Below are 19,834 nucleotides of genomic sequence, written 5' to 3'. Positions count from 1 at the left end.
AGGAATTTTGTAATAAATGAAATAACGCATATAAGGTACTTATGTAGTCTTTGGGTCTGTTTTCTTTAGCATAATACATCCGAGATTCATCCATGTTGTGTGTGTCAGTATTTTGTTCCTTTTTTGTTGGCTAGGTAGCATTCCATTATATGGATGTACCATAGTTCATCTCTTCCTTTATTGAAGGTTACTTCAGTTGGTTTCAATTTTTAGCAATTATGAATAAGGCTTCTATAAACATTCATGTACAGGTTTTTGTGTGAACATAGATGTCTTAGTTTCCTGTGGCTGCTGTAAGAAATTGCTAAACTGGGTGCCTGAAAAGCAGTAGAAGTTTATTCTTTCATAGTTCTGGAGGCCAGAACTCTGAAGTCAGTATTTCTGGGCCAAAATCAAAGTGTTGGCAGGAACACTGTCCCTCTACAGGCTCTTCCAGCTTCCAGTGGCCCCTTACATTCCTTGGCTTGTTCCTGCATTACTCCAGTCTCTCCCTCCATCTTCACCTCATGCTTCTGCTCTCTGTGTGCCCACTCTCCTTCTGACCCACTCTCATAAGGATAAATGTGATGGCATTTAGGGCTACATGGTAATCCAGGATAGTTTCCAATATCAGGATCCTTAATTTAATCCTATCCACAAAGATCCTTTTCCAAATAAATTAACATTGACAGCTTCCTGGGATTAACCTGATGTCTTTGGGGGTAGTCATTCACCCTACAAGAGTAGGTAAGCTCCTCAGAGAGGGGCTGCAGTGTTGAATGGTAAAGATATGTTTAACTATAAGAATAAACTGCCAGACTGCTTCCATGGTGGCTGTATGTTTCGCAGTTGTACCAGCAGTGTTTGAATTTCATTTGCTTTGCATCCTCTCTAGCACTTGATATTGTTATTTTAAAAAGTTATTTTAAAGGCATATCATTGTGATTTAACTTGCATTTCCCTAGGGATTGGTCATGTTATATCTTTTCATGTGCTTACCTAAATATTTATATCTTCTTTGGTAAAGTGTCTGCTCATATATTTTACCTTTTTTTTTTTTTTTTTTTTTTTTTTTTTGTCTTTTTGCTATTTCTTGGGCTGCTCCCACGGCATATGGAGGTTCCCAGACTAGGGGTCTAATAGGACCTGTAGCTGCTGGCCTACGCCAGAGCCACAGCAACACAGGATCCGAGTCGCGTCTGCAACCTACACCACAGCTCACAGCAATGCCAGATCATTAACCCACTGAGCAAGGCCAGGGATCGAACCCGCAACCTCATGGTTCCTAGTCGGATTCGTTAACCACTGCACCACGACGGGAACTCCAAGAGTAGTTTTTAAGTGTTATTGGTGTGCAGCAAACTTGAGACAAGGCAGAATTTCATAGTTAAGTACACACTAAGGAATTTCGCCTTTGCTTTTTAAATTCCAATCTGGAAATTTTTAAAGGAGCATTGTATCTGAGATTAATATCTATGACAGTGTGTAGCAAGACTGATTCTGTAAAGACAAATTTATCTCTCCTGAATTGTCTTTTTTTTTAATTGGGTAAACGTGTGCTTTTTCTTTAATGAGACTTTTGTGTTTTTCACATGGATGCTAATATTGAATAAATTTGTGGGAAAACAAAAATATTAAAAGTTTTGTTAAGAATGTAACACACACACACGTCACCTTAGGGCCTCCTTGTATGTAAAGTTTTCGATGAAGACGTTTTTGTTATGCCTTTTCTTAAATAGTTTATTTTTATTTTTAAACTCCTTTGCTTGGTTATATGCACCTAGAATAAATAATGCTGGAGTTCCCATCGTGGTTAACGAACCTGACTAGTAACCCTGAATACATGAGTTCGATCCCTGGCCTTGCTCAGTGAGTTAATGATCCAGCATTGCGGTGAGCTGTGGTGTAGGTCACAGACAAGGCTCGGATCTGGTGTTGCTGTGGCTGTGGTATAGACTGCAGCTGCAGCTCCAATTCGACTCCTAGTCTGGGAACTTCCATATGCTGTGGGTGCAGCCCTAAAAAGACATAAATAAATAGTGCTATATCTGGTTGTTCAGTGAGAATTGTAGTTACTGTTACATTTCTTGAGATAACAGCATTGAAAATAATATTTAAAATTTTTGTTCCTGTATAAAGTAGTGGTGGTGCCTTTTTACGTTTTACTTCAGAGTACTTTAATTTTATTCCACTGAATCAAGTCAGAGCTAGTTACTGTTATTTCTATTTTATGAAGGAGGAAAGAGAACCAGTATAGATAACTAGCTGTATTTTCAGCAATCTACTAAACTAAACCCCAAGAGCATTGTATTAGAGGTGAGGAATGATATATGATGTGAGGCACTTAGTATAAAACCAGCCTTACACAGGGTGCTGTGCATGCGGTCACATACTGTAGAGTTTCTCAAAAATTGTTCTTCAGGGTAAAAAAATTGTAAAGTAGATGTTGCTTACTCACTTTTTATAATTGCTCTATTCATCAACTTTAAAATTTTAAGGCTTTATTCATCAGTTTTAACATGTGATTTCCTTCCATGTGGATTTTCTAGAATGGCACCCATACAGATGCCCTTGGCCATGATATAGCTATTTCAGTTTAAATTAATTGAAGGTAAAAAAATGAATGGTAACCACAGTTCAGGTATCTAGTAGTCCACATGTGGCTAGTGGTTACCATATTGGACAGCACAGATCTAGAACATTTTCATCATCACAGAAAGTTCAGTTGAACAGCACTATTCTGAAGAACTGTATTAAAGTATCATTTGAGGACAGTGTTTGTTTTTGTTTATTAAACTTTAGCAGTCTTTGGGAGTTCCCATTGTGGTGCAGTGGAAACGAATCTGGCTGGCATCCATGAAGTCACAGGTTCGATTCCTGGCCTTGCTCAGGGGGTTAAAGATCTGACATTGCCATGAGCTGTGATGTAGGTCCACAGACATGGCTTGGATTTGATGTTTCTACAGCTCTGAATGGACCCCTAGCTTGGGAACCCCCATATGCTGTGGGTGTGACCCTTAAAAAAAAAAAAAGAGCTTTAGGATTCTTCGGAGTTAAAAATGTTAGCTTTGAATTATTCACCCTAATGAGATGAGCTTTATGATTTACTATCTATGGAAAGCCTGTCATGTTCACGTTCATATTCAACCTAATCTTTTATTAATCTTTCTGGCTCTGTATAAATCAGTCCTATCAGGCCGGAGGTATTTTGGGCTAAGTAATACAAAATTTGCAGTTGTGTGTTTTATGTTGTTAATGTTTAATATCTTTTAATCCTTAATGCTTAATATCTTTTTCCTTATCAATAGAATGAGGATAATGAGGTAACGACTACATGGAATTTGAATTAATTGATGGGTTATGAAGTTAACACTTTTTTTTTTTTTTTTCATGTTTTTGCCATTTTCTTGAGCCGCTCCCTCGGCATATGGAGGTTCCCAGGCTAGGGTTTGAATCGGAGCTGTAGCCACTGGCCCACACCAGAGCCACAGCAATGCTGGATCTGAGCCGCGTCTGCAACCTACACCACAGCTCATGACAACGCCGGATCCTTAACCCACTGAGCAAGGGCAGGGATCGAATCCGCAACCTCATGGTTCCTAGTCGGATTCGTTAACCACTGAGCCACGATGGGAACTCCTAAAGTTAACACTTTGAATCTTGATGAGTCTCCTGGTCCTAGCAGAAATCTTGTTGAAGTTATCTAAGCCTCAGCTCTCCTTCAGACTCTAAATCCTTGACGTCAGGACTCTCAGCTCAGTGCCTCATTGAACAGTCTGCACCCTTGTTAAGTCACTGCTCTGGACCAGTCACTGTCTTATATTATTTGCTAATTCATTTATGATTACCCTTAACTAGATTATGAGCTCCTTGGAAGTAGGAAACCCTGTTTTGTATTTAAAAATACCTATAATTTTAGAAGTTAAGAACTGAAAGAGACTTCAGAGATAATCATGCCAAATATTTTCGTTTTGCAAATGAAGAATGTGACAGGTTAAGTTGGTCATAGTTGGAGAACTAGGACCAGAAAACTTGCATAGCTTCCTATCAAGCTGTCTCCTTAATTAGCTGATTTTAAAATTTGAAGTGAAGGAAGTCCTAAGCACAGCTGTTGGTTGAAGCCGATATATTTTGTGTGTGTAAACTATGTCAGTGTAGACCAAGGTTATTTATAACTACTGATTTCAACACATGATATTTCCTGTTTGTTTCTTATGACACATTCTTAGGGGCAGATTGTATGCTATTTTTGGAGATATAGCGTTTTGATCTTGAAAAGGCATTTTTTGGTTTTAGACTAGAATGGATTGGTTCCTCAGGTTAAATGCATATTCAGGGTTTTTGTTTTCATGTGTTGCATCTGGTAGTAGTGACTTATATAATGTTTCATGGGGTTGGAGTATCCATTTATTGAAACTAATAGTTTTGAGTTTCTATGAGCTATGAATTCTGATCTCTACTTTTACATTCCAGTTCTAGTTTCAGTTTCAGTATTGTTTTTGTGTACACACATGCACACCAGCCCAGACAAGCATAGAGCAGTGCTAAGAACAGCAAACTTTCCCACTTATAGATAGGACTAATGTTTCTAAGATGTCTGAACTGTTCCTTAAGATTCATTTTTATTTCCTGTTGTCATTGGCAATGTGTACATTAGGTATTTATAAAGTAATGGTTATTTGACAGGAGACTTTTGCTTTTCAGCTGCGTTACTGGTTTATTTCTGTTGTAGCACATGCCTGTAGTGGGCATGGACCAGAGCAGCTCAGGTTTTTTTGTGGAATGCTTGTTGTTTCTCCACAGGGTTAGAATACCTCTCCTCCTTCCTTCTTCCAAGAACCGAAATCAATCAGAAGGGAAACCGAAATCAATCAGAAGGGAGTCATTGCTTGTGAATCAAGACTTCAAGACTTTAATTACAGGCTTTCTTCCTTTTGAAGGCAGTTCCCTCTTCAGTTGATCTTTGGGTGGAGTGTGTGCCTCTGTGTGTGTGTGCGTGTGTGTGTGTGTGTGTGTGTGTGTGTGTGTGTGTGCGCGCTCCTGCGCTTGCATGCTTGCGCTTGCAGCATTTGGATCTGTGCAGCGGCAGCGCACTGGCTTTCTAGACATCCTTTGTATAGTAACAGCATGTGCGGTAGGACTGGCAGCCTGTAAAACAGTTTCTTCCTCTTCCCCCTCTTCTCAATCTCCCTCCCCCTCTAGATCTGGTGACATTACATAGATAAATGTGCTGGCTAGGAAAACAGCAGAAGGAGTTGAATGTCTGCCAAAAATGTGCAGCATGAAGCCAAGCTGGCTGCTCAGGCTCGCGTCCCCCATCTCTCATTGTGTGTGCAGTCTGCGTGCCCAGGGCTTTCCTTGTAGAGGATTACGTCACTGTGTTCCACCCTCATTACATCTCTTCTTTTCTTTTGAAAAGCTACTGTCCTCAGGCTTCAAACTTGTTAAACACTTAAGGCTTTATATATACTTTTATGGAGGTAGTAGTGAAGATGAAACAGATTTAAGTCTGGAAGAGACTTTAATTTGATGTAGTATTGACTTGGGTTACGTGAGTGTGCAGACACACGTGTGTTCCTGGGCAATCTTAGGGTGGTGTAGAGAAGTAAGGTTCTGGTAAATACCTGAAATTATTACATTACTTGAAAAAAATCTCTTCTTCAGGAGGAGAGATCTTCTCAAAGGACTTTGAGGACAGCTTAGAGAAGCACGGTTTTTTAGTTGTTGATCAGCATTGCAGATAGACATTTCTAAAACAGAAGTGACTTCATTTATTTATTGTGTTGGATAAAGAAGGTAGTATGAGATCTTGAAATTTGGGGTTCTTAATTTTAAGACTACTAATAAAGTTGAGTATCTTTTTTTTTTTTGTCTTTTTATCTTTTCTAGGGCCGCACCCGAGGCATATGGAGGTTCCCAGGCTAGGGGTCTAATTGGAGCTGTAGCTGCCTGCCTGCGCCAGAACCACAGCAATGTGGCATCCGAGTCGAGTCTGCGATCTACACCACAGCTCATGGCAACGCTGGATCCTTAATCCACTGATCGAGGCCAGGGATTGAACCCGCAACCTCAGGGTTCCTAGTTGGATTTGTTAACCACTGAGCCACGATGGGAACTCCTAAAGTTGAGTATCTTGACTGTGTAAAATGTCAGTGATTTCAGAGAAAAAAATAGCTTTTTATTCTTTTTCATAATTTAGTGAGACTTTACATCCATGTTCAAAGAAAATGGTTTTAGCTGTTAATTAAAGATTTATATAATCTTTAAAAAAAATCTAGATGTGGTCCTCCTTTTTCATTTTAGGGAAGCATTATTTCCATAGGTTCATTTGGGTGAAAATACTATAGTATAGTATATTGCATTTGTTTCTTATCATGTGTTACACTGTATTATAATGTATTTTTAATGCGTATATTCTATTTTTACAACTAGATTGTAAGACCCAGAAGCAAGGAACTAGTTTTGTTTCTCTAGCATCTAATTCAGCATTCTTACACATAAGTGCTATGGATAATAGTATGTGAAGGTAATATTGAAGGTGAAATTGCACGAGGTGATTTTATTAGCTAACTGTCTTAGTCAGCTAAAGCTCCCATTACAGAATATCAGAGACTGGGTTGCCTAAAAAATAGGAATGTCTGGAGTTCCCTTTGTGGCTCAGTGGTTAATGAACCCTACTAGGATCCATGAGCTTGTGGGTTCGATACCTGGCCTCGCCCAGTGGGTTAAGGATCCAGCATTGCCGTGAACTATGTAGGTCACAGAGGCGGCTTGGATCTGGCATTGCTATGGCAGCGGTATAGGCTGGCACCTGTAGCTCCAGTTCAACCCCCAGCCTGGGAACCTCCATATGCCGTGGGTGCGACCCTAAAAAGACAATAAATCAATAAGTCAATCAATAAATAAAAAATTGTATATATAGGAAAAGTCGAGAACAAAGTACGAAAAAAGCATGCACAATGCCAGGTTGAAGAGTGTAGGCTCTAGAGCCAGAATGCCTGGGGTTTGTATCTGGGCTCTGCCACTTTTTATGACCTTGGATATATTAATCTTTCTAGGGAACTGTGTATCATGGTGGGAAAATGGTAATAATGGTACCTACCCCATAAGACACTTGTTAGATCTAAAAGTTTTAGTACCTGCAAAGCATATATAACAGTGCTGTGAGCGGCTGCGGCTGCAGCTGCAGTGTATCCAAGTTCCTGGGCCAGGGATTGAATCTGAGCCACAGCTGTGACCTACGCCACAGCTGTGGCAATGCCGGATCCCTTTAGCCCACTGCACCTCCACAGTGGCCTGAGCCATTGCAGTCAGGTTCTTAACCCACTTCACCACAGCGAACACTGTTTTCTCTCTCATCTAATTTTTAAAATGAGAATATGGTTTTATTATTAGGGTAGAAAATAAAGTTTTCTATTAAAACCAAAAATGAGGAAGCCAATAAAGATATAATAAGCATTTTTGCTTACTTCTGGATGTCCTAGAAGCCCAAGATGCTTTGTAGGTAGAAGAGCTGACCACTGAGCTTTTCTTCTGACTAGCTGCTTCTTCATGTGGGGAAGGTGCTTCTGACTGGGCTCTGGGACCTCCATCTGTCTTGTCACAGCTCTCTTCCCTCTGCTATACTCCGTGCAAAATCATTTTTTTGTTTGTTTAATTACTGAAAAATTGCTCATTTCTATTTTTCATGCAAAGTGCGAGTTTCAGGTTTTTCTTGTAGCATAGGAACAATCTTAGAACTGAATATTATACAGTTCTTTTTTCCCTTTTCTTTGGTCTTTCTAGGGCCGCACCGTCAGCATATGGAAGTTCCCAGGCTAGGGGTTGAACTGGAGCTGCAACTGCCGGCCTATGCCACAGCCACAGGAACGCCAGATCCAAGCCTTTTCTGTGATCTACACCACAGCTCACGACAACACTGGATCCTTAACCCACTAAGCAAGGCCAGGGATCAAACCTGCATCCTCATGGATACTAGTCAGATTCATTTCCGCTGAGCCACAAGGGGAACACCTATACAGTTCTTAAAAGTCCTTTGACCAGCATGCCATTGGGAATTTGTTACTGGCCACCTCTGTCTCTACGTTCCAGCCTTCTTCCACATTTCTTGCCACTCTCTCAGTACTGTCTCTTGTAGTGTCTTAGGCAGAGCAGTTTGCCTTACTTGTTTACAAGGACACTGATGTGCTTTTGCTACCTACTTTAGCACCTCCATTTTTTTCTTTTCCCTCCTTAATCTCTGAGAATGGAGAAAAGGAGTAAAGATTGATTTCATATTGCTGTGAATAGATCTCCTCTTTGAAGAAAGCAGGAGAGAACCTCTGGTCAGTTTTAAATATGTAAGTTTAAATCCTGCCACAGCATATTTTAAGTGTATAGTGTCATTATTTACCAATAATGGAAACTCAACATTTCCCATCTGTTAGGTCTTTCTTTTAAAAAATTATTTTATCTCTAGATTGTTAACTTGAGTGGCTCCGAGTGACTGAGTTGAAGCTGTTGACTTGAGTCAGTACTCTAGTTATTAAATTCAGAATTTCTAGCTTGGAATAACCTTAATCGCTTTACTAGTGATGTATAGATTTTTATCTTTGGTAAAATGAGTATATAATGTTTTTTGAAGTTCCAAACACCATGATTCTGATAGTAGCAGCACACTGCGTATTCTGTTGGATATGTATCAGTTATTATATTTTGGTAGGTTTTCACTTATTATTTTTGGTAGGGCTTGAGGAAAATGATGCTATTTACCAAATTGTTTAAGTGTTATCTGTCTTAGGCCTTCATTTGGTCAGAATAAATGCTTGCAGTTGCAATCTCTTTAAAAGTATAAGGAACATGGATGTTTTGAACATCTTGCTCCTTCTAAATCATCACTTTTATATTTTTTTAGCATAGAAAATATTTCTTTGCTAATGGTCTTATACTCAAGTACCATTAAAGCTTTTTTTTTTTTTTTAAAGTGGTAGAAATTGTGTGCAGAAAGACAAAAAAAAATTTAATGCAGTCGTGCAGGTAAAGACCATATATAGCAAAACCTAGAAAATTAGTCATCATGTCTTTTTGGAGGTGTCAAAACAAAACAGAAACTTGCCCTGACTTAAAAAAAAATGGTCACTTAACAGTAAGCTTTGAAGAATAGATACAGTTTTGAAAGGGGGTTATAAGAAATAAGCATTTTCAGGTGTTTCTTAGGTTTTAGTTATACTCCCATAGCTTTATCTCATTTAATCATGATAACTTGAAATCATGAAAGGTAGGTATGTTGCACCATTTTACACACCAACGAGGTTAAGTAATTTGGCCAAAGTGATGCCTTAAGTAGGAACCCAGTCTGTCCCTAAACTCTACTGAGTTGATTCTTAGAGTCAGGGATACAAATAACCTGGAGAAAGGGCATTAAGTATGGTCTTTGAAGGCAAGTGAGTAGATTGTAGTCGATGAAGATAGTGTGAGAAAGGTAGTTTGGTATACGGTGATGGGAATGGAATACCAGCTGGCAATAGTTGGCAGTGGGGATGTGTTGTGTGAGTTTGGGCCAGGTGAGTAACTGGATTTAAAAAAAAAAGTTCCCATCATGGGGTGTGGAAATGGATCCAACTAGGAACCATGAGGCTTCGGGTTTGCTCCCTGGCCTCGTTCAGTGGATCCGGCATTGCAGTGAGTTGTGGTGTAGGTCGCAGACGTGGCTCGGATCCTGCGTTGCTGTGGTGTAGGCCGGCGGCTACAGCTCGGATTAGACCCCTAGCCTGGGAGCCTCCATATGCCGTGGGTGCAGCCCTAAAAAAGCAATTTAAAAAAAGTAGTGTTTTAGGATACTACACTAATCGAGTAGTAGTGTGCAGAAATAAATCAAAGAAAGAGTCCATAAATGGTCTCTGAGGTAGGGGAGAGCCATGAGTATATAAAAGAAACTGAAATGGGAAGGAAAGGAGAGGCAGTGGTAACTTGGCAGTGTCATATTTCAGTGAATAGGAATTGATACATAATGATGTACCTGACAAACAGAAAGTAGAGCTTTCAAGTAACCGATGAATGTGTGAAGGAGAACTTTTTTTTTTTTTTTAACAATTTCTTAGTGTAGAATTTAAGTCTAGAAAATATGCATATTATCATTTTAAGTCACCTCTGATTAAGAAATAGAAAATTTTTATAGTATCTGGACAAATTGCTTCCTCATCTGAATGTATAGTAATCTATATACATTGTAAAAGTGCAAATTGAAATTGATCATTACTGATCTAATTATGTCATTAACTTATTTTCTTTTACCAATGATCTTGTTATTTTATCTAATTGTAGAGGTCATTGAATGAACTCATAATAAAAATGAATTTAATTTAGTACCCTATTAAAGCTTTGTAATGGCTAATGGGTTATGTTGGAACTGATTAAAATTATGCAAGATTACCTTATCATAGACTATAAACAGTGGAAAATGAACTCTTCTAGGCTATTCATGTTGTTTTATTATTTATTTTATTATCTTTCACAGCTGTGTACTTTTGAGGAATATACTATCCTAAAAAATGTTTAATAAGCAGCCATAGAGTGTTTGATCGTATATGGGGTGCTGAAGAATTTAAGGAGATTAGATCCTACCCAAGTATGTCTCCCTTGAAGATTATTGATTCTTGGGAGAAAGGCTTTGAGTAAGTAACTGATAAACCTGTTTGGACCAAAGCATGATTTTGTTTTAATATCAGTAAATACATATATAGTACATTCTGTAATTCGAGGCACTTAAGGGGTGAATTAAAAGGTCTAGGGTGATTTCTGCTTACCTAGGATTGTCTTTCTGGAAAAGATGAGGACAAATCTAATTCTAAATTCTTAGAAAGGATTTGGGAGGAGCATGAGTTCATCTAAGGCTGTTGGTAGTGAAGGCTGGGTAGAACTGAGAGTAGGGCTTGCCTTGAGAACAGTGTATTTTATTTTATTTTATTTTTATTTTATTTTTTATTTTTTTGCTTTTTAGGGTCGCACTCACGGCATATGGAGGTTCCCAGGCTAGAGGTCTGATCAGAGCTACAGCCACCAGCCTACACCACAACCACAGCAATGGCAGATCTTGAGTCTTCGTCGTACACCACAGCTCATGGCAACGCTGGATCTTTAATCAGGGATCGAACCTGCAGCCTCGTGTTCCTAGTCAGAGTCGTTTCCCCTGCGCCATAATGGGAACTCCTGGACTTTAATAATATTAATAAAGATATGAGTATCTCAGGTGATATATCTCAGAATCTAGAAAATGTCCTTGTATTTAAGATATTCTAAATGATTTTGCCTCATATTTGTTTTATTTCATAGTATAACCTCACGTAGTAGAGATCGTTGGGCAAAATTTTTACTGTTCTTTTTTTTCAAAGTTATTTCCAGAAGTTCAAGTCAGGATGCTGCTCAACCATCTGTCCACTTTTCGGAGCATCTATTATGTATTTGCCTCAATGCTGCCATCTAATGATTCTTGTGGAGAGCTCAACATGTTGCTTAAGGCAGCCTAGGATAGCCCATGACATGGGGCACAATCTAAGTGCCTCCTGCCACGATTCTCCCCCAAAGTTTGAGAAATGGAATGGCAGTGGGTCGCTGTGACAGAAATCTTACGTAGTATTTAAGGCCATGAAATTATTTGGTAAGATTACATGAAAACAGTAGAGCATTTTTATATTATTAAGATTATTACCGAGCTGCACGTAGCTTTATCAGGCTTATAGCCAACTCATTTTTTCTTTCTCAGATGCTGTTTTTCTTATTATTTCTAGATTTTCTAGACAATTAGTTCATTGCATAGCACTTATTAAATGCATATTATATGCTAGGAACGGTTCTTTGTACTAGGAATACAGCCCTCAACAAACAGAAATCAGCCTTCATGGGCATTACATTTAGTGGGAGACAAATAACAAGATACACGCACAATATTTTAATTAATGAAAAGGATTAAAGAGGAAAAAATAAAGCAAGGAAGGGGGATATGAATTATTGTGGTTGGTGGGTGGTTTTGAAATGTTAGATGGAATGGTCAAAGAAGGCCTTACTGAGAAGATGACTTTTGAGTAGAGATCTGAAAGATCTGGAGAAGAGCATTCCGGAGAGAAGGGAAAGCAGATGCAAAAATGTATAAAGAGAGAGCACGCAAGGAAGCAGGAGTAGAACGTGAGAGGAAGAGGCATTTGTGGGTGCATATATGGGGGCATAGGTCATATACGGCCTCTACTCCGAGATGAAGTCACTGGGCTTGATGGAGAGTTTGATTCAGCCAGAGACATGCTCTGACTTAACCTTCCAACTGGTTCACTCTGGCTTCTGTGTTTAATGGTTTGTAAAATCATTTGCTACAAAGTTTGTTCTTGTTTTGTTAGCTGTTGAAGCAGGTTTACTTTAAATAGATATAAGAACAGTCAGTTATAAGAACTAAGTTTGGATAGTTCTGAGAACAGTGATCACATGGCATACTGTGTATCTCCAAATATTTTAAGAGATTTTTATTCCTGGGTTATTGACTGTCTTTTTTTTTTTTTTTTTTTTTTTTTTAAATCTCTGTGATATAGGATCATTGAAATCAGCTATAGAATTTTACTTGGAAAATGTTATGAATATCACCACCCCAGTGTATTTCAGGTTCAAATCTCACAGTGAACCCAGTGTAGTGTCAGCCTTTCTCACTGATTTTCATGCTCAGTAGTATTCTGGGGATGAGAATGATCTGGAGTTGTAATTTTTATGCTCTTAATATCATTAGGCATTATACTAAAATCACACTATTAACTAACTAGCAGTTTTAGTTAATGAACAAAGAAAACCTCATAGATTATGTTGTAACCTAGGGGGTTTATTTAAAGCACTTTTTTGCATCAGCTAAAATGATTACTCCTCAAAATACTATTACTCTTTCCCAAATTGCACTTAAAAATGCCCTGAAATTATTATTTTTTAAAAAAACCCTGAAATTATCAATTAGTTAAAATATGATCACTGTTGGTAGTAGTGTTTCTCTATGGATCCAGTTTTGTTTTGGTAGCTGAAATATTTATTATGTGTATGTTTGGTCCTATGATGTCACAGGATGAACATCTTCAGTGTCAAGTGTTTATTTAGGTCAAGGAAATTAGGGCTGTACTGCCATGTGTTAGTGTTCCTGTAAAATCTGAGTCTTTTGAACAGTCTTTTTAAGTTGATTTCACAAATTAGTCTTCAGTCTGTCTTACTTTCACACTGTAAATACCAATGCTGTTTAAACTTACATTGTTATTGCTGGGAATAATCAGCGAATTGTTTTTTGTACGGAGTAGCCAAGGTCTAAGACTATGGTTGTTTGATAAGTACCAGTATAATTGAGTTAAACTGTTTACACAGCTCCAAGTTAACCAGGCAGCCAGTTTGTCTAAATCACTGCCCACCCCTTTCCCCTAATGAATTGATTTGAATGACCTCAGTTATTTTGTTTTGGTTTGGACAGAATCTAGTAATGTGGAGCAGTGATCATATATAAAAAATATTAACAGCAGTAATATTACAGGGGACATACAGGAACACACGGGAACAGTTTTGGTAAAAATTTCTTAGGTATGATTTTAAATAACTTCTGCCATCGAGAAGTTTGATTTCTAGTTCTTGATGATAGAGGTAAATGCTTGAAGACACAGATTACTGCATAGTTTTGCTTTTTTAAGACTACATTGCCTATACTGAAAAATAACAATAGTTTGTTTTTCAGAGCTTCTCTTTTCATTATCCTTGTGTGAAGTAGCAGCAGATTAACCAAGGATGTTGCTATACTTAATATATGTTAATTATGGTAACTTCGTTGAATTATGATACTATCCCTGCTCTGCCCTGTAACTTCTCATTATAATGTAGGTTTCTCCATCTCAGTGATTACAGGTTATACAGGAGTCTTTATCTCAACCCAATTTTGTTCCTTTTTTTAGCCAGACTGCTGAAGTGATATGCTGTATCTTATATGGCAGACACTAGTGTACCACTGGCAGGTCCTTACATTGAACCAAGTCTTTATCTTCCTATGGAGCTACTTTTCCATATTCTTACCTCTATTTTAGAAAGAGGGTGGGGCAGGGAGAGACCCAAGAAGAAGAGTTGACACGCAGTCTTGATGCTGCTCCCTTATTGAACAAGTTCTGACATGGTATTCTTCCCATTTACTAATACCATGAGCTCTGATTTTGAGTGTGTTTGGCGGGGAAGAGGAGCTGTCATTTATCAAAAGTTTTTGCAAAACGTTCCTTTCCTGTCTTGGACACAGTCATCGTTTTTGCTGATGTGAACACAATTATATGATTCTTCTAAAATCGTGCTTTCCCAGACTTTTGACTTTATTGTCTTCAAGTTCACTTTCTTCAGCACTCGACTAAAATATAAACGCTATGAAAATGGGGCTTTGTCTTTTTTACCATTTGTACCTTCAAGTGTCTAGAATAGTGTTTACTAAATACTGAAGAATTTGTGCACATTTGCCATTTGGGGTTTTCTTCACTAGCTAGAATCTTATACTTAAGGAAATCAGAAACTCTAATGTTCCTCTGCTTACTGAAGAGCTCAGGCCTTCTCCCTTTCCATTTGTTTTTTCTTCCCACTGGTCCTTTATTTCCATTTGATCAGGATTCCTATGATTCCTTAACTCCTTAAACTTTGAGTTTGTCAGACCCTGTTCTGCTTATAATATCTAGCCTTAACTTTGTGGCCCGCTATTTTAGAAATAGTAGTATTTGCATTTTGGGGAATTCTCAACCTTTAGCTTATCTTGTCCATCTACAAGGCTCCAGAGATGTTAAGGAAAGTTGTACAACCATCCTGGTTGGCAGTACTACAGGTTGATTCTCTCCTAGCTTAACTTTGTGGTTAGGGCTGATTGACAGTTTTGTTTTCCATCACAAATTGATTCCCTGTCACCTTTCACACAGAGATTTCCAGACCTTTTCTGCCCTCTGTAAATGCGCAAATTCATACCTATCCACTTTTCTTGAAGCAAATGACATTGCCTTCATAGTCACCGTATGGAGGCTGCTTTGCAAGGGCTCCATCAACTTTTCTGTCCTGGTATTTTGAATTTATTCTCTATGATAAATAGAGATAAATAGAGTCTGTCTTGCTCTATTTATCCACTTTACATTTCGATCAGAGAGTGCTTGCTTGCTTCCTTTCTTTTCTTCTTCTTCTTTTTTTTTTTTAGAGCTGCACCCACAGCATATGGAAGTTCCCAGGCTAGGGGTTGAATCAGAGCTGTAGCTGCCTGCCTGCGCAGCCACAGCAGCGAGGGATCTGAGCTGTGTCTCCAGCCTTCACCACAGCTCACGGCAACGCCAGATCCCGACCCACTGAGACCCACTGAGCGAGGCCAGGGAACAAACCCGAATCCTCATGGATACTAGTCGTATTCGCTTCCGCTGCACCACAATGGGAACTCCCAGGAGGTTGAGTTCTTTATCTCTGTTCTAGGACCCAGCCAGTCTCATCTTTTAATTTTCTCTGTCAGTTAATCACTTTCTTATGCTCTATCTGGCCAATCCTTGTCCCACTTTTAGCAGGTGATTTTATTTTTCTGTTTTCCAGAAATATTGAAGCTATCTGAATTGAGCATCCTTGACATTTCCTCTTCTCATCAACCCACCTGCAAACAGTATGCATCTGTACCATCCTATACTGAGAGGTCCAGACCCTTTACTTGTGCTTAAAAATCCATCTTCCTTACTAAGCTGGAGTTCTCCAAGAGAACCTTCTTTAATGATGGAATTGTTCTGTATTTTTGATGTCCAGTACTGTAGCCACTAACCACATGTGCCTGTTGAGCACTTGAAATGTAGCTAGTGTTACTGAGGAATTAAATTTATTTTATATTTACTTAGCCACATGTTGTAGCTGTAGTGTCTGCCATATTCACCAGTGCAGCACTGAACCTTACTACATAATGTGTTCCTGTTTTTTTTCTTGTTTCTTAAATCTGTTTGACCATGTGTGTCTTCTCCTTTCTCCTCCACATTGAAATAGGTTTAGTCTTTCTCATTTGAAATACCTAGAACACATCAAAACCCTTTGCCATTTCCTCTTAGCTGTCTCCCTTCTGCCCTCTGTCCCCATATGGCAGTTTGTTGGTTCTTATGACTTTAGTTCTTATGCTGTCACTGAAAAGGACTCTCTCTTAGGTCTCCAGCTATTTCTCGGTTGTAGAATCCAGTTGTTACTTTTATTTTCCCAACAATGGTTGTTGATTGCTCTCTGCTTCTTGAAATTCTTGTGTTGTCACTTCTCTTGGTTCTTTCTGGTCTGCTTGTCCTCCAGTGCTTCTAAATGTTGCTACTCCTCCATCCAGACTTCGTCTCACTTCTTCATTCCCTTCCCTTTACTCTCTGCCCCTTCCACCCACTCCACTTCACTCCATGCTATCACCAGACACTGGCACTTATCACCTGCACATTGACCTGCTCCATAGATGTTCATTGATTTGAATTTAACTGTGGAACTAAAATATGTATTTAGAAAAGTATGCAGATTATAAGTGTATATTGTAATTAATTCACAATTAACATCCATGAAATGGCCGTCCAGGTCAAGAAAAATAATATTGCTTGCACCTCAGAAGTCCCTTTCCAATTCATTACGTCTTCTTTTCTTCCTAAATGTAACCACTGTCCTGACTTATGAGAATTTATATAAATAACTTTATGTAAATAAAATGATATGTATTCTTTTGAGTCTGTTCTTTCATTCAGTATTGTTTGTGATATTTGTCCATGTTGTTGACTGTAGTTTGTGTAATATTCTACTGTATGGATATAGTTCTTTTTCTACAATCATTGATTGATAGTTATTTGGATAAGTTTTTTTTGAAATACATGTTATGAATAATGCTACTCTGATCATTTTTATGTATGCTCTATTATATTGTGTATGTATGTACTTCATTTGGGTATATAGCTAGGAATGGAAGTTTTCAGAGTCGTTTTGTCAATTTCTGTTCCTGTCAGCAGCGTAAGAGAGTTCCTTTTGTTCTACTTTCTTATCAATACTTACTATTGCCAGTCTTCATAATTTTAGCTATTCCTAAAGCTCTGCTTCCTTGATGGCTAGTGAAGTTGAGCATCTTTTCTTTTGTTTATTGGCCACTTGTATATCATACGTGTATTTTCTGTTGTAAAGTACCCATAGAAGTCTTTTGTCTGTCTTTTCCTTATTGGTATGTAAGAGTTCTTAATATGTAGAACATTTGGGCGTGAACATTTGCTAGTTAAGTTTGTGTTAATACTTTCCACTCTGTGGCTTACTCTTCACTTCTTTAATGGTATCTTTCTAGCCTTTCATCTTCCTTACTGTGTTCCCTAGCCCAAATCAGTTGGCCATCAGTTCTTGCCAGGTACCTTTTAAATGTCTCTTGTGCCTCTTCTCCAGTCTTTTTGTCAGAACCTCACTGCAGGCCTTTATTACTCATGGCCTGGGTCATAGATCGTGTCCATTCCAGTCCATTTCCAACCACTTACAGTGTGGCTTTTCTAAACTTTAAGTCTTGCTGCTATCATTCCTCTGCTTAACATTCTCTAGTGGTATGTAGAGGCTATAGCATAAAGCTCAAACATCATGACCTGGCTTCTGCCCTCTTTAGAGGTCACTTCAACTTTCTACTCCTGGATGAAGTCTTCCCTGACTTTATTCCCTGGTTCTTTTTCATATTTTAAAATTATTTATTTATTTATTTATTTTTAGGGCCTCACCTGTGGCATATGGAGGTTCCCAGGCTAGGGGTCAAATCAGAGCTACAGCTGCCAGCCTATGCCACAGCCACAGCAACTGGGGATCTGAGCCATGTCTGTGACCTACACCACAGCTCATGGCAACATGGGATCCTTAAATCACTGAGCGAGGCCAGGGATGGAACCCATGTCCTTATGGATAGTAGTCGGGTTCGTTAACTGCTGAGCCATGACGGCAACTCCTCATATTTCTTTTTAAAGGAAGGATGTGGTTGTCTTTACTACAGCTAAGACAGCTTCCAGCTGTTTGTCTCTCATTTTGTCTCTTGGCTTGAGCAGTAGTACTGTTAATTTGCTTGTATAGGACGTTTCTGTTTTGCTGTGCCATCTAACTCTCTGACTAAACTATTTCCTTTTCAGACTTTTCCTCTGCCAGTCACTTAATACTGACCGTAGCTCTCTTCTTTCCATCTGTTCTCAATGGGAGAACCCGTCAGCTGATGGCCTTGTTGCCATTTCGTATATACCAACTCAGCCCTTGGTATGTGTGGGTTCTAAGGTATCCACCAGATTCAACCAGATGACTTGGATCCACGGTTGGTTGAATCTAAGGATGTGAAACCCGTGGATGCGGAGGGCCGACTGCTGTGACTTCTAGACTTTCATTCCCAGACCATTTTTCTCTTGAATTCCAGATCTCTGTGTCAAAATGTCCATAAGTGTTGCTCTGTGGATATTTCATAGACATTTTAAATTCAGTAACTCTCAAACTAAGCTCATACCTCCCTCCTCCCAAATCCGATTGTGTAACAATTCTATATTTTCTTTGAACATCCCCATCAGGTGGACCTGCCTGTCAGATGCCTCCAGAAGAACATGAGTCTGTGACACCTTACTCTGTGCCACTTTCCCTACTTCTTCCTTTGTTTCCCACAGTATTACTTCTGTCTGTCATGGTACCTGCAGACATTTTATCTCTTCTCCCCAGTAGACTAGGAGCATCTTGAGGGCTTTGTAAAACTGTTGTGCACAGTGCTTCACATAGACAGTTGAGAATTGACTGAGATGACCTCCAGCTAGACACATCTGAAATCAAAATCATTGTCTCATTGCTTTCATCTTGATTTTCTTCTTTAAAATGACTTACCTTTCACAGTTGATGGCGTCATCATCTTTTCAGATAAGTTATCGTATTTAATTCATTTCCTTTTCTATCACTTCTGCAATTAGTTGGCTTCTAAGTTCATAGCTTTTTCTTTCTTTCTTTCTTTTCTTCCTTTCTTTCTCTTCCTTCCTTCCTTCCTTCCTTCCTTCCTTTCTTTCTTTTTTTTTGTCTTTTTGCCTTTTCTAGGGCCGCTCCCGAGGCATGTGGAGGTTCCCAGGCTAGGGGTCTAATCGGAGCTGTAGCCACCGGCCTACGCCACAGCTGCAGCAACGTGGGATCCGAGCTGATTCTGTGACCTACACCACAGCTCACGGCAACGCTGGATCCTTAACCCACTGAGCAAGGGATCGAACCCACAACCTCATGGTTCCTAGTCGGATTCGTTTCTGCTGTGCCACGACAGGAACTCCAAATCCAAATTCTTTATAGGACATCTCTGTGGCAATCTTAAAAAACTAATCTAGTGCCTCCCATTCACCCACCACTATCACAGAACTCATATCCTTTAAGCACTGGCCTTAGCAGACTGCAAACTGAGGTTCATCTTATTTATACTACCTGTACTGCCTTTGTTCAGGGTGGAGGGGGCGCAGTGCTGTGGAGCTACCTGGAGACTTAGGTTTAAACCTGCTTTTAGGGGAGTTCCTGTCATGGCTCATCGGTTAGCAAACCCACCTAGCATCCATGAGGACTTTTAGTTCGATCCTTGGCCTCGCTCAGTGGGTTAAGGATCCGGTGTTGCCATGAGCTGTGGTGTAGGTCGCAGACGCGGTTCGGATCGCGCGCGTTGCTGTGGCTGTGGTGTAGGCCAGTGGTACAGTTCCTATTGGACCCCTAGCCTGGGAGCCTCCATATGCCTCGGATTCGGCCCTAAAAGACACACACACACACACACAACACCTGCTTTTAGCAATGACTACCTCTTAGCCTGGGAACCTCCATATGCCTTGGATTCGGCCCTAAAAGACAGACAGACAGACAGACA

At 39.3% G+C, this 19,834-nt stretch overlaps 1 protein-coding gene across 16 annotated transcripts in view; it reads left to right on the top strand.

Annotated features, from left to right (window-relative positions):
- The window catches only part of KAT6A (lysine acetyltransferase 6A), a 107,643-nt gene that overhangs the window by 30,406 nt on the left and 57,403 nt on the right, over positions 1–19,834 (top strand). The window lies entirely within an intron of this gene.

The sequence above is a fragment of the Sus scrofa genome, chromosome 17, assembly GCF_054392235.1.
Source record: "Sus scrofa isolate SSC_HxYL_T2T_F1_AM1 chromosome 17, Sscrofa_HxYL_maternal_Yorkshire_Landrace_v2.0, whole genome shotgun sequence".
Lineage (NCBI taxonomy): Eukaryota > Metazoa > Chordata > Mammalia > Artiodactyla > Suidae > Sus > Sus scrofa.
This window is presented reverse-complemented; position numbering and strand designations above follow the sequence as displayed.